Genomic DNA, 27,271 nt, shown 5'->3' on the forward strand with positions numbered 1-27,271 from the left:
AATGCTTAGGTTTTATTTAATATCTCTGGTAACTGTTTATTAAATGAAAGAAACATTTTTCTCCTATTTTACCATCTAGTTTCTTATTAAGAAATATCTACAAATTAATAAAAGTAGTTAGTTTCTTGGCTAAATTAAAGCAAACATAAAATACAATATAATTATTTCTGGCAAAATTATAAAAGTTTACAAGAAGTTGATAAGAAGATCCAGGGTCCAAATAAAATAATTTGAAGCCTACTGATGCAAACACTTGGGCATGTGAAAAAAAAATTATTTATGTGATCCGTCCCAGTGATGTCAAATTACTTATGCTGTAAGTGTTTGCAAAGTTGAGAACACCTTGATCCTACCAGGTGCTTTAACCACATGAGTAGCGCCAAAAAGATCAAAAGAGGGACGGTTCATATGCTTAAAGTTATGCACATGTGCTGTGCTGGGCAGGGGTCAGAGTGCTGAGCACCTTACACAATTGAGCCCATAAAGACCTACTAGGATCAGAGATGATGAGATGATCAGATTCCAGTTATTTCTTATTATAGGAGTTATGAAAAGGCCTGCTATATTTAAGGTTATGTAAGAGTTTCCATTCTGATATCCTATTTTCAGTCATTTATGGGTTTCAGCCTTTGAGGTTAAAATTGTTCCAGCTTGATCTCTATCTGAAGGTGTAGGTCTGTTTAAATATTCAGCCACTTTTGACTGGTGGTAGAAAGTTGAAGTTTGGCTTGGAAATAGTCCTAGCTGAGAAATATCTATGGATATTTTAGAGAAAGTTGGTTTTGATTTGATCCATTGCAATTAATATTTTGCACATGTTTAATACATTTTGCATGGAGGTCTCATTATAGCAGTACTGTGCACAGGTAAAGAAGTCCACACTACGCGTGCATGGCTAATTTAGTGGTACAGTGAGGTATTTATTGAAGGTGCATAGTGAATGAGGCAGAGGCACTCCAAAGGCACTCTTGCCTCATTTAGGGGAACATTTTCAGAAGTCGGACTACAGTATGAGCTCTCTGTTTCTAGGTACAATTTGTATGCTGCCTATTTTTCTTTTTCATCCACAAAATGATTTGCTGGTACCAGAACTCATATTTGCACCAGAAAATCATTTTGCAGATGCAGAAAATATAGGCATACATTTGCATGTGGGAAAGAGACAATGCTTTACTGAAAAATACCCTTTTCTGTGCATATTGTAAGATAAGATGCACAGATCATAATGTTCACAGGAGAGGCGATCTGTAGTGTGGACTTCCTATGGGTCAGATTGTGACGTTAGCTATGCTTCCATGGAGGGGAATGAAGGAAAGCAAGGAGTTACTTCTCTGTATGGGCTACTGTAACACAAGAGTGAGCAGGCATGGGTGAGCTGCTGCTTCCACCTGCATGCAAATGGTTGGTGAGTGGACAGGTGGGAGTGGTGATTGGGTGAGCCTTGCACCCCAGTTTTCGAGGAGGGGGGAAATAAGCTGTGTTGGGATAGTTTACTTCCCTTATGGAGCAAGGGGGAAACAGGACCAAACTCAAGTTACATGCCAATCTGCTCTGCTCTTGGGCAAGCTCAGTTGTGCATAGCTCCTTGTTCAAAATGCATTGCAAGGTGCCAGTCCAGGTCTAACTGCACAGGACAAGACACCTTCCTGCAGCCCTCAGAAACTGTGGGGGATAAAGTGTTTCAATAACGTTTATACAAATAGATCCACATTACTGTATGTGTTTTCCTATCATTTTATTTCAGAAGACCTAGGCATTTCAGTTTAAAAAGCAATGTTAGGAGGATGTTAGAATTGCATGGGAAATCATGCAAAGTCATAAAGTGTCCACGTTAAATGCATGCTTCACATTAATTTTGTCCTCTTCTTTGTATGCATTTTGACACATCTGACACATGATGACAGAGGGTAAAGTCATAGCCCCAGTGAAGTTAATGGTCAAAGTCCCATTGAGTTCAATAGAAACAGGATTTCACCCATATTTTTTCAAATGATATAATATCATACAGTTTTTCTAGACTTTAGGTGAATATATGGAGTGTTTTGTAATATTGCATTTTTGTATCCTTAAACAATTTTCCCTGCCATAATAGATCAATATACTTTTATATGAAACAGGGCCTGCTTCTTCTCTCACATTGGTGTAAACCAGGTGTAGCTTCACTATTATTGGGGGAGGTACATCAGTTTAAAACTGTTAGAAGACAACAGAGAATGAGACTATTAGCCTGTTTATATACATTCTTTTCTCTCCAAGGTTAGAATTTTAATAGTTTAGGTCTGTCACAGGGAAACTCTACTCACCACTGGGGCACCTCCTTGTGGCTGCATCTGTGGATTAGCTCCATTCAGGTCTGACACCCCCTTCTGCTGGTCGCTGCACACCTTGTTGTTTTTCTCACACTCCTTGTGACTCTGTCTTCATGGCTTGACACTCCGGCCAGGTCATTATAGTCTTCCCCTTCTGGGGTATCAAAGACTTTACATACTAGTGGCCTTAGGCAGTCTTCTCATTCACTTCCCTGACGGTGCCACCTCCCCAGTGGCTGGTAGGGGAACCTAGGCCAACTCGGTACTTCAGGCTCCAGTCCAGGGACCCTATCGCTAGCAATGGTGGCCTGTTCACTCCCAGATCATGTTGCTCTTCCCCTGGACTCCGTCCTTCATCTTTCTACTTCTCAGTTCTGTTTTCTGGCTCCCTCGCCTCTCTGGGTTTTCCCTCCTTCCAGGGATTAACTGCAGGCTACCTGGCACTGTAGCCCCAACACCTCCCTTCTCCCAGGGAGTGATGGCAGACTACCTCCATGCAGCCCCTTTCTGTTGCCAGCTTCCTGTCTTTATAAACCTGGCCTACCCTCTCCCCCAGCTGGACTTCATCAGCAAATTAGGTCTTAGCAATACCTGACTTTGCTCCAGTGGCAGCCTATAGGTTATTTTTAATTCTGCCCCCTGGTGCATACGTGTTTCCCATCACAATGGCTCAATCCTGCATTATGTTCAGTGCCTCCTGGGATGTGCTTAATACCTAGCAGGATAAGGTGCTTAGCCATATATGGCACAATTTCTTTCCATCCATCAGCACAGCATACCTCAGGTACAATTCAGGGCATGCAGCAGTTAATTATTTAGCAAATCTAACTGAATAAGAAATTATTTAGCAAATCGAGCTGAGCACTCCTGCATACGAGAGGTGAAATGTAGGGGATAAGCCAGTGAACTCTGAAGCCAATTTATCTGGAAACTTAGGTGGATTATATTTGTTGTTTACTATTACTCTGCAGTATTTTGTGTATTTTCCATATAAATGACTTTAATGAAGTCTGTTTGGCATACAAATAATAGTGCACAGTACTAAACAATTCTATGTATGTGTGTCTAAAGATGTAGAAAAAATGTGTGCTATTATATTGTATTATTTGAGAACCAATATGTGATCATGTAATTAAAGTCTGTGTGGAAACATATATTCCCCAGGGAGCAGAGTTAAAATTGTATGTGCAACGATAGCTTGGGGATTTTCTGTTTTCTTGATTGCTTAACCATGTAACCCTAATGTTTTCTTAATTTTGTTTTTTGGATAAAATGCTGATAAGAATTTCAGTCTCCTCAAGAGCATTGTGAGAAATTGTATGACACCAGTTCTCATTCAGCTGCAACCACTTCCATTTTTTGCCTGTCTAAACAAACAGACAAACAAAGAAACACACAAACAAATCAGAAAAAGAGAGAAAGACTGTGAATGGGAGTGTACTAGTTCACAATCTGAATTCTGGCTTCACTAATTTAATCAGTGTTTGTCTAGAGAGAGGCACTAGCTGCAAAAATCAGATCCAAACCCGGATCTGGATTCTAAAATTTTCTAAAATTGGGAGCAATCGGAGTGGTGCTGTCCATCTCCAGTTCTCTGCAATACGTTTAATGAGATCCATTCTTTTTTAATACAATCTCAATAGGATATAAAGGATTCTGCAAACAAAACAGAAAGGAAAATATATATGCATGAGCAGAAAGAAAAAAAGAAAAATCCCTGTGGACTTTTAAGTGGCATTTTACAGATGAGGAAACTGAGAAAGAAAGGTTAAATGATTTGCCCAAGGTTATTCAGTTAGAGAGTGTCAGAGCTAGAGTTAGCACTCAGGACTTGTTGGCTCCCAGCCTCATTTACTTATTTGTTAGATGCCTCTTGGTGCTTCCTCTTAACTACTTGAAGTTAAAAAGACATTTGGACACAATTTTCAGATGTGGGCCAAGATGTATAAACGGAATTATTATTATGAATTTATATTGCTGCAGTGTCCTAAAGTCCCAATCAAGATCAAAGCCCTGTTGTACTAGATGCTGTACAACATGGTAGACATGGTCCCTTCCCCAAAGAACTAAAAAACTAGGGCCCTAATCTTACAACTGGCCTGTGGAGACACCATGGATGAGATGGTGGTAAGTAGTTGTCATCCATTAGGCCTGAGCTTATGCAACTCACACTTTCTTTTGAAGTGTAGTCCTGTGTCATTCTATCCCACCAGTCCCATACCCGCTACTGACATGTGCAGGGGACAATCACCTGCTCCTCTCCTTCCTCCTATTTTTTATAATGGGGTGGTCAGCTGGCCCACTTACCCTATCTACAGTTTTTGGGAGGGGAGATTGGGAAATAGGCTCATACTCTATGTTTATTAAATGTTCTTAATTGGAGCCAGATAATCAATCCACATCTCTTCCCCTACATTCTACACTGTCTCAGAAACACTTACTGCGAAAGGCCTCTGACTTCTCTGTGGCTGAAACATGCCAGAATCCTGTGGACTAGTGAGTGGGTAGAAGACCATTAGCCCACTGCCTAGAAGGCCAGTACATTTAAGAAAGTATATATACATGCAGTGTGCCATTTGGGAAAGGGAATCTATGGGTAGGGAAATGGAATGGTCCAAATGTCTCCTCTCTTTTCCATATAACCAAATGGGAGAGGGTAGCGTTTTTTTTTTTTTTTTTTACAGCCCTGTCAGGCCTGTGAAAGAGGGTTACTGGGGAGAGTGTGCTCTCCTTCCATTTCTCCTTGAGACCAGGAGAGGAGATTTATTAGGATACAGAACATTTCTTTTGCCTCCCTATAAAGGTAGGAGATGGGGGCTTGATGAAGGAGGGATGATATTCGCATACATTATTAATACTGTGCCCAAAACATACAGCACACTGTACAGAACATGTAGACTAAAGCAACAAAGAGCTACCCCAAAAAGCATAGCCCACCATTTTCAGAAGTAGTCATTTATTTTGTGAGATTTAATTTTGGGGTGCCCTACCTAGTATACTTAGACTGAAAGGCCAACATTTTCAAACTCCTACCAATATGATGGTACACCAGTTCCTGAAGAGGTGAGGATACTTCTTCAGTGAAGTAATGTAGACAAGCTGAAGACCTCATAATACAAAAATATTGGCTATTCACCAATTATTAGAAATTACCACCAAAGAATTTGTCATTGACACTATGGAACACATTCTCAATTGAACTCTGAAACTGCAAGGAAATGAGAAGCAATAGCCACTTACATGTGGGCTCCCAAATACTTTAAGTGTTCCTGCACTATATTTCCTTGCCATGTTCCTAATGTCTTTCTGGGAAGTACAAAAAAGTAGCCGCACAGTAATTTCAAACTCACATGGAGGAAATATGTATATTTGCAAGTTTTTCTTGTCTATGCCTTTTTCTGTTGCATAATAGGTATGAGCTCTGTTGCTTTGTATATTCACAGTAAACTGTTCTGGAGATTGATAAAACAACTCTGTTGTGCTTCTGAAGTTTATCAGTCTCAGCAGCTCTTTATTGCTCCATATAATACAAAGTGATAAGAGTTGATCCTTAAGTCAAAAGGGACACCACCATTCTTGTCAATGATATTGCACTGCAAGTGCTGCCGCTATTTGGAACAAATGGGAAATAAAATGAATCTAAACTCTACTTACACATCTCAGCATGTCTTTTCTTATGGGCTGCGGACAGCCACGCTACCCATTGTACTGTAGGGCATACAAAGGGCTGAAAGCTCCCCTCTGTGTTCCTGGCCAGGTTTATGGGCTTGTATGGTGAGTCGTGGCATGGGCCATGGCTCTATTTCCTCCCCACTACCTTAGGGTGGGTTGTGCTCCCAAGGTACAAGAGGCGGAAGTAGTCTTTGCAGTCCCCTAAGCATAGGGAATGTGATTGCTCTTTCTGGAGGGGACTTATTGGGAAGAAGATTCCTTACACTCTCACTCTTGCACCCACACAAGGGCCAAGGACAATTTTGACCTAACTTATTTATTAGAAAAGATAGCATGATTGAAATTTGCGTGATTGATTTAGTTGGGGATTGGTCCTGCTTTGAGCAGGGGTTTAGACTAGATGACCTCCTGAGGTCCCTTCCAACCCTGATATTCTATGATTCTATGAAAGAACTAACAGGGGATACCTACTGAACTAGAAACTGGACAGTGTCACTTTTTTGATCCTTTAGCATAAGATAGAACACTGACATTTAAAGTGACGTATTGTGGAAGGGAAAGTTTTATGGAAGTGGTGACATCACCAGTAAGTTAAGTTGCCTTCACCTGAGCCTTTTCTTCAATGTCACAGTCATGCTATTTAGATAATCTTTTAGTAGCTGGTTTCAGAGTAACAGCCGTGTTAGTCTGTATTTGCAAGAAGAAAAGGAGTACTTGTGGCACCTTAGAGACTAACCAATTTATCTGAGCATGAGCTTTCGTGAGCTACAGCTCACTATGAAGTGAGCTGTAGCTCACGAAAGCTCATGCTCAGATAAATTGGTTAGTCTCTAAGGTGCCACAAGTACTCCTTTTCTTTTAGTAGCTGTTCTGCATTTTGATTGGCCAGTGGCCTTCACCTATAGCATTATGCTTGATGTTTCTTTGGGAAGTTATTTTAAGCTACGTTTTAAGTGCTTCTCTAACTATATAGAAACGTAAAAGCTATTTTTGAAGTGACCTACTGTAGTTGCAGGTCTCACGCATGCTTGGCTAGTTATCAGAAAATGCCTTTTCTATATGAGGACATGAGCAGATTTACAATTTTGAGGACAGTCAAGCTCATGCTGCTTCAGCTTATATTATTTTAGTTTATTTGTTTTCCTTTCCTTCTGTTTTGCACTAGCATTTCCCCTCCTTTTCATCTTCTGAAATTGTTCTTTAGTTCTGTACCTATCGCTTTTGACCATCACTAATTGTACGGTTTTACCTCTGTCATATACTTTTATTGTTGCAAATTACTGACATGTGAAATGCAGAACCATTAAATGGAGGTTATTGGTAATGTTGTTGAGCCTAAAAAAAATAAATCCTACATTATTTTAAACTTCATGCACTGATAACTGTTTGTCCCACCTTTAAGATCTGTCTCATTTGTGGTCAACGACAGGTCAGGATGTATGTTTGGACCCCTTATCCTCCATGCCAGTGCCTAGCTAGCTGTCCATAGGTCTTATCCAAAGTCCGGTGAAGGCAATGGGAGTCCTTCTATTGACTTTAATGGGCTTTGGCTCATGCCCCTTGTGAGGTGATATCAGAAACATGCCTAGCAAGTCTGATTCTTTTACAATCTGCTAGCATAGTGCATCTCTTCCGGTCAATCTTTCTCTTTACTTTGACATCTTTTGCCAAACCTTCCTGAAGCATTTGACACAAATGTCTATCTGCAGACCCATCAGGCTTTCATTCCAGGTATTAATTGTTTTTCATCTCTCACAACAATAAAGTGATGCTAGACCTACTGCTGTTCTATAGGCGATTGCTTGCATCATAGTGCTTGTGCCGTCTCATGTACGCTCTGTTTCTCCAGCTGTTAAATAACAACCTTGCCTTCTTGTCACAACCCTTTGTTTCTTCCATAATTCTAGAGACTTGAGAAAATGTTTCTAATGGAAAGATCCAATACATAAAAATCATATTCCTGAGTGTATGTGTGAGTGCATATGGGTCTTTTTTCTGTATGAACTTTTCCTCTTTGTTAAACAGAACATTTATGACTTGTTTAAGGACACTTGGAGATCCTGTATGTTCTAGTTTCTAAAGATTAAAGGCTCAAAGTTTGCTTTGAGTGCACAGTCAAGTGAACTTAAACATAACGGAGATTTGTGTTGCAGAATTTCCTCTGTGTAAGTGTACATCTCCTCTACACTGACAACATACTTGAGAGGAGAGGGTGCACAGAGTGTAGGAGGGGTGCATGTTGGGGCAGGTGGAGCTGAGTTCTGTTATTTCTGATTAACTCACACTTCCCCATTAATGAGTGCGTATTACAGATCCTCCTTTGTGTCTGATCTACAGAGAAAATGTGACCATCAAGCTCCAATTAGAGAGGATTGACTCTTTAGTGGAAGCTATACAAGCTAATGCTTTTAGCTCTCGACATCTCTGATTAAGTCCTGAGTATGTCAGCCACAGTGGTGGCCATCACACGATTTCCAGCTTCCGCCAATGGTGGAAGTTAAAGAAGGTCTCCTGGTGCTCTAGCTTCCAATGGGGGTGGAGGGATGAGGATCAGTGAGCAACAATCAGTTCCCTGTATTTTCCATTGCCAACTACATCTGAATGGGGAATTGGGGAACAGGAGGTTCTGTGTTCCAATAAAATATTTTATAACCTTTTATATGCATAGAATATCAAAAATGGAATGTAAAGCTAGATTCCTCACTGTATCTTACTTTTCCCCAACCCATGTGTGCATATAACCTACTCCTAGCTGGGCACACAGTAATAACTAAGTTCTTCAAAAGTGGTTATATTGTATCAGTTCCACAATTCCATATGCACTGTATTTCAGGAACACTATAGCTGATTTATATTTGTCAGTACTGGTGAAAGTCTACATTTCTTTACATTTAAATATTTATGTCCTAACCCAGATTATCTATTTTGCTGTTTGCTTTGTATTAAATGAAATGGAACATCAGAAGATAAATTTACTTTTGTCTCATTCATCTGTGCTGTCTGAAATGGGAAAACAAAAACAAAAAACCCAACGCCTAAACAACTTCTTAATAAAGGGGAAAAAGCCTCTCTTTTGCTCTCACTGAAGTCAATGGCCTAACTCCCATTGATTTTAGTAGACGTAAGCCATGGCCCTAATTGCTTACATATTCTTTATGTTCATGTTCTATTTGGTGGGTAGTATTAACTTTTATAATTTTATAGTTCAATTAACTACCATAGCTGGAAATTTTCTATTTCTAATTCTTTCAACTTCAAAGAGCAACTATTATTTTGTTATATGCTCTTTATAATATTGGAGATATTTTTCAGTACATTCATATGAGGAAGAAAGGAATCATACAGTTAATTGAAATTAGCATCAGTGTTTTTGCTGTACGTTTTGCTTTGGACAAAAAATATAGTGCATAAATATTTTGCTGCTAAGCTATACACTATGAAAGGGCTAGCAGGTTATAATAGCATAAAATACATAGTTTATTTTGCCCCCAAAACATTGATAGGAGAATGATTATGTATGGATTTTTATTTTAGGGTAGCTATTTTTTTTCAGATGCAAAAAGGTGCAGAATAACCATCAGTCTTATATCCTAAATATAATATTAATGGCTTGCAGTACATATTTGCATAGCAATTGCACTTTTGTTAGTCAAATTCAATACATTTCCCTTTATAATTCTTGGTTATATAGAAAACATCTATCTTACTTACCAAAGTTTATTTTCTTCCAGTTTAAAACAAACAAAAAGAATACCTCACTTGTTTAATATTATTTTGTACAATCATTATTTAGGATAATTAATTTTAGGTTAGGAAAAGCTGATGAGGAAGACCAACAGGAAATATTGAAGGAACATGTGGTAAAATGGTTGGGGCAACCTAAACTGGAAAATACATGTGCGCTAAATAACTGTGTATATTCAAGACTCAGTCTTCCAGATGGTTAGAGACAAGTTTTGCACGTGCTGCCTTGGATAAGCCCAATGCTCAATAGTGTTTTGAAGGACTGGACCGTTGCGGCAGAGACATTGTCCTTGTATATGTGTGTATATCCTAAAATACATGGGAAGACAAACAGTGCTAATGGAACAGGAAAACACTGAGATACAAGTACAGTTTAGTAATTTGTGATAAGTACATGTACCTTTTGAAGGTACATAAGGGTCTCAGAATTTGCCATAATGTGACTCTCAGTCTATGTTGCTCAGTATTCTGCCTCCAGGGGGGACAATACTGGCTGCTTCAGAAGAAGGTGAATACTCTATAATGTGCTTTTCTGATTGTACAGTGGGGTGGAGCTGAAGATTCAGTCCTGATGCCTGTATTATATTGGCGATGCAAGGGAGAGTGGCCATTCTGCTCGGGGATGTGGCCAGATGCCCATTCACCTTGGCTGGGTGTTGCAACCCTGGGTGTATCCTGCCACTTTTTAAAGAGGTGCAACCTGAAATGATCAGTTTACACTCTGAAGCATAAGTGCTACTGACTCTGTTACAGCACGTGCATAATTACCTATGTTATTTTTGGCCATAAAATTATTCAGTCTGTTTTTTTAAAATCCAGTCACAAGATTTAACTCTACGAGTTATTAAACAAAGAGTGCTGAGAATTGCTGGACAACAGATGGCAATATATTCCACAGTTTAGCAGTGGGGAAAAAGCACACCTTAACTTCCTAAAGTTCTGTGTTCTTCGTAGATTGCAGCTTATCTTAGTGCTTGATAGAGTTTCCCATGGATGAACAGGATACATTTTAGGAACAGGAAAAGAATATCTGGACCAAAAATTCTACCCTTTTTTTGTGGGCTGAGAGAAATGAATAAAGCCCTACATTTGCCAAGTGATGTCTGGGTTTCTGACTTCCCCTGAAATGAACTGGAGTCACTTGGCGTTATCATCCTTTCACATCTGTGGAGATCAGGAGCAACTGCATTGATGTCAACGGAGCTATTGAGTTACATTGATGTAAAACTGGTGTGAGTGGAAGGAGTCTTGAGCCCACAGGTTTGTGTTTCTGTGTAATGCATTGGGAAATTAAGAACAAGTCTGATTCTTAAACTATGTCTGCACTGCAGTCAGGTTGTATTTTGCTCTCTTATGTGATAGCTAGGTCGCTAAAATTATCAGTGAGAACACAGCGATGTGAGACATGGCATGGGTTACGCAAGCCTGCCTGGGTCAGTACTCATGTTGTAAGCCCACTCTGAATATTGCTCCCCCGTGTCCTCCCTGTTTTATTTAGCAAGCTAGCTTGGTTAAAGCTACTGTGCTGATTTCTACATGAGCTGCAAATTACACCTCTGGGTGCAGTAGACTTAGATACAGTATATGTAGCCTCAGATACAGTACAAAGAGGATAAGCTGTTAAAATATTTCTCACTGAAATATTAACTTGAAGTTCCTGTCTACTAGTAAATCAAAGCCAGTTCGGTTTTTTTCTATAAGGTTACACGAGTGTTCTGTTAATATAATTTTAGCTTGTGATTCTACAACAATGAACAATTTTCAATCACAATCTGGGAAGCATATACCCAGTTTTTAGCCTAGATATGTCACAGCAGCATACATAGGATACCATAAATGAGTAAATAGCTTTAACTAGTTTTACATTAAAGGTGCTTAAGTTACATGGTATAAACTTCCTTGAAATTCTGTGATGCATTTTTATGTTTCCCTTTTAAGTTACAGAACTGTGATACTGTATGGGGCTTCTTTGAAGACCATTTATTAACTCCTCTCACTCCTAGGTGTTTATATTCTTCAAATATTTGTAGACTGTTATTATGCCCCTTCCCACAACCACTTAGCTGTTGCTTAGTCAAGCAATATGTATATTTCACTCTTGTAATTTTTCCTCATTAATCAGCCCTCTAGCCCAGTGTCACGGTTCCTCCCCCACTCTGAACTCTAGGGTACAGATGTGGGGACCTGCATGAAAACCCTCCTAAGCTTATCTTTACCAGCTTAGGTCAAAACTTCCCCAAGGTACAAAATATTACCCCCGTTATCCTTGGACTGGCCGCTACCACCACCAAACTAATACTGGTTACTGGGGAAGAGCTGTTTGGACGCGTCCTTCCCCCCAAAATACTTCCCAAAACCTTGCACCCCACTTCCTGGACAAGGTTTGGTAAAAAGCCTCACCAATTTGCCTAGGTGACTACAGACCCAGACCCTTGGATCTTAAGAACAATGAACAATCCTCCCAACACTTGCACCCCCCCTTTCCTGGGAAATGTTGGATAAAAAGCCTCACCAATTTGCATAGGTGACCACAGACCCAAACCCTTGGATCTGAGAACAATGAAAAAGCATTCAGTGTTTTACAAGAAGACTTTTAATAAAAAATAGAAGTAAATAGAAATAAAGAAATCCCCCCTGTAAAATCAGGATGGTAGATACCTTACAGGGTAATTAGATTCAAAAACATAGAGAACCCCTCTAGGCAAAACCTTAAGTTACAAAAAAGATACACAGACAGAAATAGTTATTCTATTCAGCACAATTCTTTTCTCAGCCATTTAAAGAAATCATAATCTAACACATACCTAGCTAGATTACTTACTAAAAGTTCTAAGACTCCATTCCTGTTCTGTCCCCGGCCAAGAGGACTACAGACAGACACAGACCCTTTGTTTCTCTCCCTCCTCCCAGCTTTTGAAAGTATCTTGTCTCCTCATTGGTCATTTTGGTCAGGTGCCAGCGAGGTTACCTTTAGCTTCTTAACCCTTTACAGGTGAGAGGAGCTTTCCCCTGGCCAGGAGGGATTTCAAAGGGGTTTACCCTTCCCTTTATATTTATGACACCTAGTCATTCTCAACCAGGGGTACCTGTATCCCTGGGTGTATGCAGAGGTCTTCCAGGGGTACATCAACTTATCTAAATATTTGCCTCATTTTACAACAGGCGACATAAAAAGCATTTGCGAAGTCAGTGCAAACTAAAATTTCATACAGACTGCTCTATATACTGTACACTGAAATGTAAGTACAATATTTATATTCCAGTTGATTTATTTTAAAATATTGTAAAAATGAGAAAGTAAGCAATTTTTCAATAAGAGTGTGCTGTGACACTTTCGTATTTTTATGTCTGATTTGTAAGCAAGTAGTTTTTAAGTGAGGTGAAACTTGGGGGTATGCAAGACAAATCAAACTCCTGAAAGGGATACACTAGTCTGGGAAGGTTGAGAGTCACTGCTCTAGCCCTCTGATCATTTTATTGCTTTTTTTTTTCGCTCCATCCAATTTTTCAATCTCTTCCTGGTAATGAAAAGCCCAGAAGTGAATAGTATAGTATAGCTTCAGCTAAACAAGAGCTGCAGAAGGAAACTCTTACCTCCTGCTCCGTTATATTATTCAGATTTTACAACTCAAAAGTTGCATGCCCCTTTTTATACCGTATTATATTGCAAACTGATGTCCACTACCACCCCTGGGTGGAGGTCGTTAAGCATAGCTGGCTTTCAGGGTTTCCCCCCCCATTGAATGCAACGTCCTTCCCCTGAGTCACCCCCTGAGGGTGTAACATACTTATGTGAGAGGCATTATATGGCCAGTGCTCTTGAGAGAGTGAAGTCCATTGCACCACTATAAAGTTTTCCCTGTAAATGGAAACAGTAGCTCTTGCAACTAGTTGTTCCGCTCTTTTTTCCACAGCTAATGCCATGCTGAGTATGACAGAGCAAATAAGGAAAGGAGGACATCAGGGTTACTTTCTTTTAGGGGGAAATAATAACAAAGACTACAAGGGGCTCCACAGTTCAGACTGCCTGATGTGGACTGACTAGTTAGCTAGGATTCCTTAGATGCCCAAGTACATCAACCTCTGACTGGTGTGAATACCCCAGGAGATGCCCTTTGATCATAGTTTAGTTAGTCAGCAAACCCTTGGGAAGAGGACAGGCGGGGTGTTGGATTTTTATTTGTATTGGATTTAAAACTCCTGGATTTTAAGCGCAGGATCACTGTTTGTCTTATGTGATTTCAAGAAACAGTTCAACATGTCGTTCTCATTTGGCTTGTATTCTTGAAAATGATTTAAAGTTGCTCTTGATCCATTGGCTGCACTTTGTAGACCAGCTGTATGCCACCAATGGCCAAAAGAAAAGGGAGCTCTTAAAAATCTTATTTTTAGCATTAATCTACTAGCTGGACCATTAGGATCACATGCAGAAGCTTCAGAGATCGAAGGGAGCAGACAGCTGGGTTTTGGGGTCTGTTAATGGATACACTGATGTTTTATAGCGTATTATCTATTCCTTTCAAGTCCTTTTGCTTGAATATACGTCCAGTATACTTATTCCCCTTATTTTCCTGTGCCTGGAGGTATTTATGATAATAGTTTATGTGTGTGTGTGTGTGACGGGGGGGTGTTTTTGTTTATTTCTACTTAGAGCACTGCGTATATTATGCACTGGAATTTTTCAGAGGCAGAACTTTCTCAGAAAGTTGTCAGAGGCAGGCTGACACCAACTGTATCCTCAGGGGGTTGGAGGTAACACTTTGAGTCCACTTGATTATTAACCCAATTCCAGTTGCTGCTAGACCAATGACACATCAAACCAGGTCAATGACATCTCAGCCTAGAAACCCAAAGCCCTTATGACCAGCCAGATAGTGCTGTTTAGTGGAATAGGGTTTTCATTCAGTATTACTTTGTGTTTTTCTAAGCTGAATTTCATTTTAATGTTTTAGAAATTCTCTAGTTCCCTTTTTATTATTTCGTTGGTCTTACTAATTTTTTCAACTCCTATTAGTTTACTATTGGTGACTTTTATTAATATGCTGCTTACATCCTCTTCCAGATCATGTAGATGTTTAATAAAACCATGGGTAACATTTTCAGAAGTCCCTAAGTTACTTACAAGTTTAAATCTCATTGAGTTTCAATGGGACTTAGACTCCTAAATACCTGTTACCTCTGAGTATGGGATTTAGGCTTTTAATTCACTTAGGTGCTTTTGAAAATTTTAGTTGAGATCTCACACTGATTCCTTTCAGTACCTCAACAGATACCTTTCCCCAAATTGTTACTTTGGCATTAATCATTACATTTTGCTTAAGGTCCTTCAATTGGTTTTCAGTCTATGTGTGTGAGTTTGTGTGCAAGCTGATTGCAGCAAGTGTTTGTCCTCCTGTATTGCCAGGTCTATGTACATCTAAAATTCCTCCTTCTACTGGGTCCATTGCTAGGCTAGATTTTTGTCTCAAAATCTAGGGTTCCAGGGGGCTTCAAACCAAGTACCATAGCTCATGTTACCAGCTGCTGTACTTCAGAGAGCTCAGATGCTGCCACCATGTTTCTTTCACAAAGAGTGAAGCTGAAGGCAGGTTAAGTTGAACAATTGGAACTTTATTAAACCCTGTGGACTTCTCTGTCCATGCCACTGAGTTGCTTTCAGCCTATCTCCCTGTGTTCCATGTTCCAATGGTGTCCCCAAAATAAAAGGAAAGAGGGAGATAAACTAATTACATCAGATCCCATTGACCTCTCAGGAAGGCTGCCATCTTGGCTGATGCACCATAGCTTGAACTAGGAACCTCCAGAGTTAAAAACAAGAGTCTTGATAGTTTGAGCTGAAGAGCCAACACTGTTTGGTTGAGGCTGTGACAAATTTATATTCTCCGTGGATTGGGCACAGAGGGGGACCTTTAATACACACTCACCAGTGGGTTACATTCTCATGCTTTTCATGCAAATATTGGTGAAAATCTTAAGCCATAAAGAGAAAACAGGAACATTGCCTTGTACCACAGTATTAAGAATTAACAGTTGTAGTTCAGATTCACTTCCCTGGAAAATTACTTTACAGAATGGTTAGCAAGATATCACGTGAAACAAATTATGGCTTGATCATTAAGATCGGAAGAATAAAGTTGTAATAAAGAGTGGAGTGATTAACAGTATTAAAAGTTTTCATTGAGTCCAACATTATAGCAACTGTAAATAGCCCTTTATCCATAACAAAACAGATGTGTACAGTGAATTCAAGGAGAGTGGTTGTACAGAGTAATGGACTGAAACCAGACTGTTTTTCCAATAATTAGATTGTTCTGTTGAAAATGTGAGTAAAATTAATGATAGACAATGTGTTCAACACTTTCCTAATCCACTGCCAAAACCAAGATATGCTGCTAGCTTAGTTGGTGACAATGGAGGTATTGTAGTTGTTTATATCACATAAGATTGGATAGGTTTTTCCAGTCCAAAAGAGTAAGAGATTCTTTAATAATATGTGACAGAGGATAAAATGATATTTTAGCAGAGATTTTAAGAGTCTGACATTCATAAATGCCAGGGTATATTATTTTAACTCACAGAGTTTTACAGAATCTTGGAAAGAGAAATTTGTTTGTCCACATTTGTGTTCCTAAAATCTGTTGTAAAGTTTATTGAACTGGTGAACAAAGAAATGTTACAATTCTAAGATTGTAAACTCCTTGCGGGCAAGGGCTATCTTTTTGTTCCATTTTTGTAGAGCACCTAGCACAATGGGGTACTGGTCCATGTCTGGGGCTCCTTGGCACTACCATAATACTAATAAGATGTATTACTACTATTAGTAATAAGAATGAACTAGCACATATAATTCAGCTCAGAGAGCTCTTTGATATTGATAATTAAGGAGAGGAAGTTAATACCTTTAGTTGGATGTCCTTTTAGAATGTTTCAAAGGCTTCTTGTATATTTCCGTATATTACTTTGCTTATAGTGATTTTACCCTAAACAGTGACTGTGTAAAATGGTGCTTGCTTCCCCACAGATCAGCTCCCTGTGAGAGTCATATCTGCTTTCTTTGGTGACACAAATAATGTTTTCTGCTTTTTATTTCTGTTAGCCCTGCTGAGCCAACAGTGCTGAGAGAGAGAGAGTGAGCTGTTTTCTATTTGTGTGTGTGTATCATCTACAGAATTCTTTATGAGGTTCCAATGAGTTAATCCTGTGTAATCCAATTGCAGGCAATGTGACTATACATTTGATGAGGGCAGAATTTGAAAATCAGACAGTTTTTCATGGTGTAACTGCAGGACTTTTATTTCTAGTGATGATGCAGCAGAATGGTAGAACACAGCTTTACAAGACTTGATTAAGGTTGCAAGATAGACAGTTTGCTTTTCACTTGTCCACTGAGCCCATTTGATATGCCATAAATTGAGAGGCAATAAATACAGATTCTCACAATGCCATTTTTAACCAGTCATGTTTCAGAGTACAATGCACTTTAAGAGCAAAACTGTTTTCCTCTGAATATTTTTATTATTATATTTGTTTTAATTGGTGGGGCTGATTAAATCAGTTCTTTGACCAGTACAGTATTTAATTCATGGTGGTTTTGTTTTAGACATTTCATACATACATATTTCCCCTCTGTCCAAACCAAAATTTTATCATTTGCGTAGACTCAAGGCCTTCCTGGGCTTTGTTACTAGGCTGGCACTCCTCTGTTGTTGCAGTGACAAAAAATGGCATTTGGATAGCCCCTTCTTGCTTCCTTATCCACTTATCCATCCAGCTTAGTGTGATGAACTGGGGCTATATCTGTATGACTTTTTTTAATTCAGATTCATAATATGAAGTTGCATAATGAATAACAGCTGCGTCATGAGTGCCTATATGTCCGTCACTGCTGAGAAGTTCTGTAGCACCAGAGATATAATGGGGTAGTGCTTAGAATTCAGCAATCCTATTTAGACACAAACACTTGAATTGCATCCTTAGAAAACTAGTCTTAGGTTAATTCCTCTGAAGGGAGGGGGGAGGCACGAGCAGTGGAAATTACCTCAAAGACAGAACAAAGGAAGCCAGTTGGGTTTAAGCAGCTAGCCACACAAGAACAGGAGGAGAAGACAGAAAGAGAAAATGTGGGTAGGCAGGCCATTTGTTTGGTTTTAAACCAGACAGTCCGCTTTTTGAATGGCTTGTTCTCCCGTTCGGTACTGACACAAAACGAGATGGGGGTTTGTCCGGCATCAGATGGGGGATGCCACTTTGAAGAGTGCACCACTCTGCCCCCACCAGCCTGACCTCACATGCTCCATGCATGCAAAGTCACATCAGCAGGGCAGAGCGGCACACGCTTTAAAATGGCATCCTTCATGTGATATGATTTCATATGCACGATGAGAGCAAGTTCATGCAAGGTCAAGTGCGGGCAGAGTCACACCATTTCCAGAAGTATCAGAATGTCCTGTATTCTGGAAATGCATGAGTGGCCACCTTAAGTGTGGTGTAGGGTAGAACAAAGTCACAGAAGTGGGGAAGGAGCTCCATGAGGGAGAAAGACCAGCTATAACTGCATGAGGAGGAGACATCTTGCCTGCCTGGACCCCAATGGTGTCCCCCCCCCAGGGCTCACAAGGGAAGGATGAGCTAGAAAGTGAGGGATATTGCAGTTGCAGGTGTTTACTGTTTTGTATGATCAGTACTCTTCTGTGCTTTGCATGATTAAATATATGTCCACACTTAAACCGTTACAACAGTGCAGCTGTAGTGGTTTAAGTGTAGACATATCCTTAAACTGTAAACCAAAAGCTTCACACCTTTGGGGTGGAGTTTTGACAGAAGGGTGTGTTTAAGAAGTAGTTTTCTGACAGTTTAGCACTGCACCCAGAGGGGGTAGGTGGTGGGACAGCAGGTTCCAACACTCAGAGGCAGATGCCAGATAGAAGGCCTGCACCCTGAGTGTGCACCTAGGAACCCTCAGATTGGGGCAGTGGCTGGATTCCCTTTAAGTTCCAGAAGCATGAAACAAATCAAGGATCAAGAACAGCCGAGGCTTGGATTCCTCTCACAGTAGTCTTAGTGTGTGGATAGGGAGGGATGCTCTCTCGGATCTATGACACTTCATAATCCATTTACACATTCTCCACTGGAGTCATTTAGTCCTCTCTGTGTTTGCTTAGTCATTTGTAGCAGCATAGCAGACCCAATGATTCCCAGCTCCCTCTTAGATGACACCATAGGTGGCCATCAACTCTAATTCTGAAGACTATTCATGTGCTGTAAACTACATACTTTAAGTCTGTTAACATATTTTTAAATGGAAGAAAAAAGCTCCCTGTCTTCTCCTCTTAACAAATATGATTAGAGAGGTGCATGAAAAACAAGATACAACAGCAAGGCAGAACACAGGGAAAAAAACAACAACTCAGCATTCCACTAGTGCAGGAATACTGGGCACTAGTTGCCTATGGATCCTGGGGGAAGGGACACGAGGCAGGAAAATTGAGCGCAGAGGACACCAAGTAAAAGGGGCATGATACTCATTTTTTAAACAGAATTTTGGTAATGGTGGTTGAGGGCATAGAGGGAATTAAGATCAAGCCTTGAGCTGATCATTGAATTGATCAAATAGAATTTTCCATTTCGCTCTAGTGCTTGATTTTAATTATGTCTGAAATTTATTCATCCATGGTCTTCATTAATTTGACCAGTGTGCTTCAGATTTTTTTAATGTTTTTATTTTAAATTTATTTATTTGTTTTATTTTAGACAGCTAGATCTCATTAATTCATAGGCAATGCAATTTCTGAAGAGATCACCTTGTTATTTAAGGATGGTTACTGTAACATGCTTATTTTAAGTAGGGGAAAAGTATGCTTAGGTAAGTGAAAAAATAGTAATAAACGTACAAAAGCATAATTAACATTTGAAAGATATATATCAATGGTTTTAAAGTAACTTTTTTATCTTTGAAAGTTATAAATTAGATGAAAAATTGGTGCAGTCCTTTAAACTCCCTTCATATATACAGGATTTGGAGCAATGGGGAAATGGTAGATTATTTTCCTCCCTAAAAATATAGGGACAGATTTTCAGTTGGTGTAAATTTACATATTTCCATTGACGTCAATGGAGCAATGTTGATTTACACCAGAAGATCTGGCCTGGAAGGGACTGCTCCCTTAAATAGGGTTAATTAACATGAACAGAGTGTTAAATAAAACACCTGTTATAAAAAAGCCCACAAGAAGGTGTTATACAAAGTGAAAATGCTTTGTGTAAAAAAAAAAAAAGTACATTGGCTTTAGGGTACTATAATTGGTGACAGAAGGCCAATCAATGAGACAATAATCCTGTAAAAATACTGGAAGATCAGATTGCTTGTAGAATTAGAAAGCTTTAACATGGTTGCATGGAAGGGGATAGCAAAGGAGTTGGAAACATTCCATATGCTTTGTATACAAAGTAATTAGATTGTGATCACTTAGTCCAAGAGGATAGAAATGATACACAATTCTGCCAAGATGAGACATGCAAATTGGATCAATTAAGCTTTGAGAGTGCTCAAACAATCTGGTGGAGAAGTTTACATGCTGTGTCAAGTGAAACTTAGCAAAGATCAGTCTTGAACGCTGGGGGCAAGTATTACACTGATTTAAACTCTAATCTTCAAAAACAACACATTGGGGATTCAGGTTTAAAAATGAAGTGTTCAGACACTGTAATAAAAGTTTCCTTTAGGAAATGGTTGGTGATATACACAATCAAGAAGTATCAGAGGGATGCAAGTAACAGTAAATTTAATAGAGTTGATGTAGATGGGAGGAAACGTAAAGAAACTGATTTAGTTTGCAGTTAATGAAATAACTAATGCAAATAACTCCTCTATTTTCATGATGATCACAATCCTTAAAATACATGGTGTGTCCTCTTGGTATACTGGGAGTGCACTATCATTTCTATTCTTATCCTACCAGAGTTCATTCAGAGGGAAAAACAGCATGAAACCGATGATTAGATAGAAGTGCTCTAATTTCCTCAGTTTTGTTTGGGAGTCTTTGTACATTCAACTTGCTTTACTATGGGAAATCTTTTGTTGGGGTAAAATGAAATATTTGTGTCATATAATCAGATAAATATTTATGTAAATCTGAAGTTCCCCATGACATGGAATAGTGGAACCATCAGAAATGAGCTTCTGAACTGAGACTTTGAACATTTCCAGTAGAAACCAGACAACTTTCAAGATTAGCACAGAGACTTCACAATTTGAATTTTAATGTAGATTCAGCAACCCTACATATCCATAGTAAAACAGCACATGCCATTTTACTAATTTCTTACCATTTGGTTGTAAATTGAACATAAATCCATTATATCACCAGCAATTAACAGTGGAGGCTAATTTACAAGAAACACAGAGACAATGACACAGATATGAAAAACAGATAAAAATCATGTCATTCTCCTGGTATTAATGATCTAGATCAGAAAAGCTTATATATTCACAGAGATAGCTTTGATTTTAGTCAATTAATGTCTTCAGCTGATCATATGAAATGCTACAGGGTGCTCTTTTAAGGAAACAAGATGTACTGATAGAACAGGAGTGAGATGAGATTATATTTATTTAACACTCTGCATATTCAAAGGAATAGGAAGGGGAAAAAGAAATGCTGTCCACTTCAACTACCAGACTGGTATTACACCATTCACTATAAACCCAATCCAACTCCCAGTGAAGTCAATAGGTACTATAAGCAGTTAGTCTGATAATCGCCATCCATACCACAGGTAGGTGGTTTGTTTTTGTATTTGCCCCCTTCCACTCGTCCCAGTCACCTACATTAAAAGTGCCTATCAAAATGCAAATCACTACCCAGAGACCAATCTGGTTATATCCAGAAGTCCCAGTAGACCTGCAAATGTTAATGTTAAGAAAAAAATTGAGAAGAAACCAAACCATTTAAAGCACTTATTCACTGGGGATCACTTTAAATGATCTGAACAATTTAAGACAGACTCTGAAACATCCATATTTACTGTGCATACCATACTTCAGCTTGTTCTGAATACTGAACAGTTACACTATCAATTTATATAATAGAATCCCGTTGACTTTTAATGTTGCTTTTTGCAGTTAGTCTGTTCAGTGCTTCCCTCTCATAACCACATTTCTGTTCATTAAAACACCGTTGCTTTGCATTCACATTAAGGCCCCAGAGCAGGAAATCACCTACACATGTACTTAGCTTTAAACATCTGTTTAAGATCCATTGACTTCAATGGGAGATTTAAGCGTGTGTTGAACCTTCGCAAATATGTCTGATTTCCTGACTCAGAGTGTTATTGACACAGATTTGGTAAGGTGTAATATTGATTAAATTACTTAATTCTTGTTAGTGAGGTTAAAGTTTCAGCAATGTACTGGTTGACAAAAAAAAAAAGAAATCTTGGGAAGAAGAGAACATAGAATATCAGTATAAATAAAAATGAGTAAGATGAGAAAAAGATGAAGTGAAAAGGTACTATCTTGCCCATAACTTCTGACTGCATAAAGGGATATGTCATCTATTCTTCCATCTGGTGGTCTGCCCTACAGAAACCGCAACTTTAAACAAACACTAGTGGTGGCTGGTGGAGAACACTAAAAAAGTGTTATGATTGAACATCAACCAAGCCAGTAGCAGTGAAGAACCACTACCCACCCTAATGTATATATATTAACTGAAAGCAAGAGCATTAAATTAAATGGGCATCAATGACCAGTGATTTGATCATTCTCCCAGACTACTGCACTGGGCAGAAGAGCATGGGAAGGAGGTGGCCAGCCCTCTGTGGAGAAAGAAGTGGTTCGGGACTATTAAGAAAAGCTGGATGAGCACAAGTCCATGGGGCCGGATGCGCTGCATCTGAGAGTGTTAAAGGAATTGGCGGATGTGATTGCAGAGCCATTGGCCATTTGAAATGATGGGCTAAACAATGGCAGTGGATTTTGCTGTTATTTTTTTTTAATGGACTTTACCCAGCACTGGCACTAAAACACAACACCAGCATCTAAGGGAGCATAATTAAATTGTGAGGTCCACTAACATAACAAGCTGAGCTATGCACTGGTTTCATATGTTATCCTCTGACATATTAGGAATGGAGTGTCTATGGCATGGTATAGATTTTCATTGGTTCCCTTTTTTTTTGGTAAAATAATTTACCCATGCTAAAGCTCTTTACTCATGCTTCTCTGCTACTCTCGTCTTTTAATTTCTTTGCCCACTCTCAACTCCTTGCTGTTTGTCAGTGATGTGCCATAAGCATGGAATAGCCACCTATTGTACGTACATGAAGGCCCTGATCCAGGAAAGCACTTAATCTCATGATTAATTTTAAATCTGTGAATAGTCCCATTGAATTTAGTGGGAATATTCGTAGGAATAAATCGGAGCAAATTTCTTTAGTAATTCCTGGTTAAAGATCATTCTTGAATGAATGAATGAATGAACAACCCTCCTAAACCTAGTCTGTGGAACATTCTAAGTATAACCATATAACTTCCTTATACTATATAACACTGCACTGACTGTAACAGACTGTAAGCTTGTCAGAGCAGGGACCTGTTCATTGTTCAGCCCAGATCACCCATACAGTTATATGGTTCTATATTTAATTATAGTAACTTGTCTTTTAAGCAAAACAGCTAGAGTTGAGCAAGATGTCTTATAAGTGTGTGTTATGAGTGGGATTGAAAGTAAGAAGAGGGAGACAAGTGATGATAATGTTATTTTATTTTAATAGTTTCATAGATTTTATTTAACAACTCTTTAACTGTTTTCAGGGAATTAAAGGTTAAAGTGGATTTGGACCCAGTTTATTGCATCTGTTCTGCATTATAAATCTTTCATCATTAAAATGATCAGATCACGCATAGTGCTGCAGTCCAGTACTTTATAGACTTCTACAAAAACAATTAGTCACAGTAATTACTTTGACTGCTTTACATTTACACACTTTACCATTTTCACCCATCCTATTAGGGTTTCAGCACCTCCCAGACCCACTGATGTGCACTGTAATATTACAAGAGAATTTTTGGTAACATTAAAATTTCAACAGCAAAGGAAGTGTCAGTAAATGGATACAACATTGAAACAAAACATTGAAACAACAACAACAACAACAACAACAAAAACATGTACCCTCCAGGAATCTCTTTCTCTGTATTAATGGATTAATGTTCTTCAAAAGCAGGTTCCTATGAGAAAATCATTATCAACCAAATAGTGCTGCAAGCTATTTTAGATAGTTCAAATGGAAAAAGAATAATCTCTCTAAACTGTAGATCAGTAATTTGACAAAAAAGACCACATAGAGTATATAATATGGTTTATACTCTATAAACACATGGAGGTTTGATATATGTACATATTTGTCTATACATAAGACTATGTTTTATGCCAAATGATTTTTCATTTCTAAATTAGAGATTATGGACATGGACAAACACGTACAGTGTATGCTTATCTACCCACTCTTCAAGTACTTACATAATAATGCTGTATGTTATGAGTGATGCTACTATTGTATCTACTTCTGAGGTCTTTCTTTCCTGGGTTTGTTTTTTTTTTGGGGGGGGTCTAAATGCTCTAAAAATGTTGATGGAAAAAATATACTTTTTTACATACCCCAGACTCCTGTGTATTTTATTCAGGTTTAGAATATCATGATTAACTAGTAGAATAAATATTGTGGCAGAACTAGCTTTCCTATAGGTAGGTCTGTTTTCTTTTCTTTTCTTTTCTTTTATGTATTCCCAAAAGCAATGGGCAGGGGGAAAAAAAAATATTGCTTTTGCAGAATTGCACTTGCACGGACTATGCAGATTCCCCCCCCGCCCCCCAAGTACAGAATCGAATCTTGCAATGTCAAAAAGAAATCTGAGTACTTTAAACATTACACAATTAATAAAAAAAGGGAAAAAACACTTTTTCCTCTAATATTCTGCAAACTCCATAAAACATAGATGACTTACATAATGCAATAAAACCATGCAGTTTCGGGAAGAGAGTTCGCTCTTTCAAATTTAGTCTCTATTTACATTATGCTAGCTAGTGCTTCTGGATGGCTTCCAACTGTGGGAGTAGAGGTGGGAAATAGGATTTGTTTTACATGTTTGGGGAAAATAATTTGGGGCAAATAGTTTAACCTTGTCAAATGCACTTGATACCTCGAGCTCTGCACTAACATCATAATCCCACAAGCTGCTCCATGTGAGCTGACCTATTGAAGTCAGTGGAGCTCTGTGCAAACACAGTGGTCCTTCTACATGGAACACCCTGTAGGATTGGGGTCTATGGTATTCATTTATTACATTGCATTCCTAATGCCTATTCACTTTTATAGGAGTTAAACATGTGGAATACAGGGAGCCTTACAGAATTTGATTAGAAAGCTGAAACAGAGACTAGCTGGCTTTTATTTTACAGCTTCAGTGCTTCCTGGCAACAAAATGAATCAAGTCACTGGACTAGTAAATACATTGGCATAGTAAATAATATCAGGAAACATGGTGCATTATGAATAGACATGGAGAAAACCTGTAGAATTTTGGAAGAGAGGTGCGACTCTATCTTGACATTTAAAGTAAATTAAAAGGTCTAAATTTGCCTTCTCCAGCTAATGAGAATAATTATTCAGTAACTTTTAAGTAGAATTGTGCTTCAAGCATGTTCTCTCACTATTTGTTTTCATAAGCACTTGTATGAGCAAGGTTGGATCACTGATATTTGTTTGATCACAAAATGAAATCAGTTTTGGGTAGAAACAGAAGTAATTTATATTGGTTAGGTCAGAGAGAAGAAACAATACCATATAACTTATCTGGTGAATTATACAGTTTGAATATTGAAATAGTAATACTGAGTACTTGAAGAAATATTCACAGTAAACACAGTCCTATAAAATGCATGTTTCATCTAGTACATTGTTCAATGTACATTATTTTCCCTGTTCTAAGTTACAGCCTGATTGACTTCAGTGGAGTTGCATGTGTATAAGTGAGGGAAAAATTGGGTTCTATGTATGTAACCACGCAGTTATCCCTCCTTCTTTGCCCATTTCCCATTATGTAAGTGTGAAGTTGCCTGTGGGCTGTTGATGGTGCTACAGTACAGAATTGTTGCTTTTTTAAATTAAATATTTCACAATTAGTATGTAAAGATGTACAGTATACAAATGTTTTTTACCACTCAGAGCTTCCAAACTGTCATTTAAAAGCGTGAATGACAAATGACCATTTTGAAGCATGACATACCATGATGATGGCCCATTAAAACTCCTCAAGAATACTCATGGACTACATATGCCACTCAGCTCCATCTACAACAGCAGCTGCCTCTGTGCTGTTTCTCTAACTGTGCTAATCTTAATGGGCTTGCTGCACATTTCCTTGCAGCCACAGGGCATCCAGTGCTTTTATTAAAACTGGGGCAGGGGAAGGCAGAGGTTTAGGATTGCAGCATCTGCAGATGTAGAGAATTGAGAGGACCCAACAAGGAGATTTATATCTCTGTATGACATTATATATTATGTATATATTTAGTTGAGTGACATTTCCTTGAGAGGAAAAAAGTTGTGTACATGTTATAGAACGTGTGTGTGACTTGGCTGCTGTTATCACATCCAATTTTCTGTATTTTCTTATTAATTGTTCAACCTCCAGTCCTTAGATGACAGTAACTCATATTCCTAGGGGGACCCTGTCATCTGAACTTGGTGTTTCATTCAGAAACCTTGAGGGCTTACTTAAATTATAACTGAAATTTTTTGAGGAGTAGGTTTAAGAATATTGGCTTGGATTATGACTGAGTAATAATTTATCAAGCAATACAGATGTGTTTGCTTCAACATTACTTTATTTTATTGTTGGTTCAATGACTGTTCAGTTGGGTCCAAGGATGTTTAAAAATCTGATATGGGCTATACCGTGTGATATTAGCACCATATAGTACCAGTCTGGAAGGACAGACAGGCTCTGTGCTTCATAAAATCTCTTTGGCTACTTTAAAGATATAAAGGTTAAAATAAAAAGTGAGTCTTTTAAAAGGAAATTTATAATGCTTGTGGAAGTTGGAGGTTTGGCAGTCTGGTGAAGTCCTCCTTATTCACAGAACAGGTGCTGCGTATGGCTTTTGCAGTGCATGCATCACCAAACTGTCCCATCAAATGTCTCAACCCTTGACTTGTAGGAGTGAGAGGACAGTTGAGTCTTCTTGTCAATTCAAAACTTGGCCTCAAGAGATAGCAACTATATTTCCTTTGAGGAAATGAATAAAATTCTTAATTTTTTATCTCTGTGACCCAGTGCCTACTCTCAGCTCCGGCCCCTTTGTGTTACTCTAGTACCAAAAAGGGCCAGAAAGCTTCCATAACAGGATCAGTGAAGAGTCATCTGGCATATGTGTCACAGTGGGTCACAGATGAGAATATCAGATTCGGGACAAACTGCTGAAAAATAGGGCAGAATCACTCCCAAATCGGTGGTTATTCCATTGTAAAATATACCAAGCCAG

The 27,271-nt window shown here is 38.7% G+C and overlaps 1 protein-coding gene across 1 annotated transcript in view; it reads left to right on the top strand.

The window, feature by feature from the left end:
- The window catches only part of LOC311515594 (cadherin-7), a 101,627-nt gene that overhangs the window by 10,985 nt on the left and 63,371 nt on the right, over positions 1 to 27,271 (top strand). The gene's annotated exons all lie outside the window — the stretch shown is intronic.

The sequence above is a fragment of the Lepidochelys olivacea genome, assembly GCF_965140295.1.
Source record: "Lepidochelys olivacea isolate rLepOli2 genome assembly, chromosome: 2".
Classification (NCBI taxonomy): domain Eukaryota; kingdom Metazoa; phylum Chordata; order Testudines; family Cheloniidae; genus Lepidochelys; species Lepidochelys olivacea.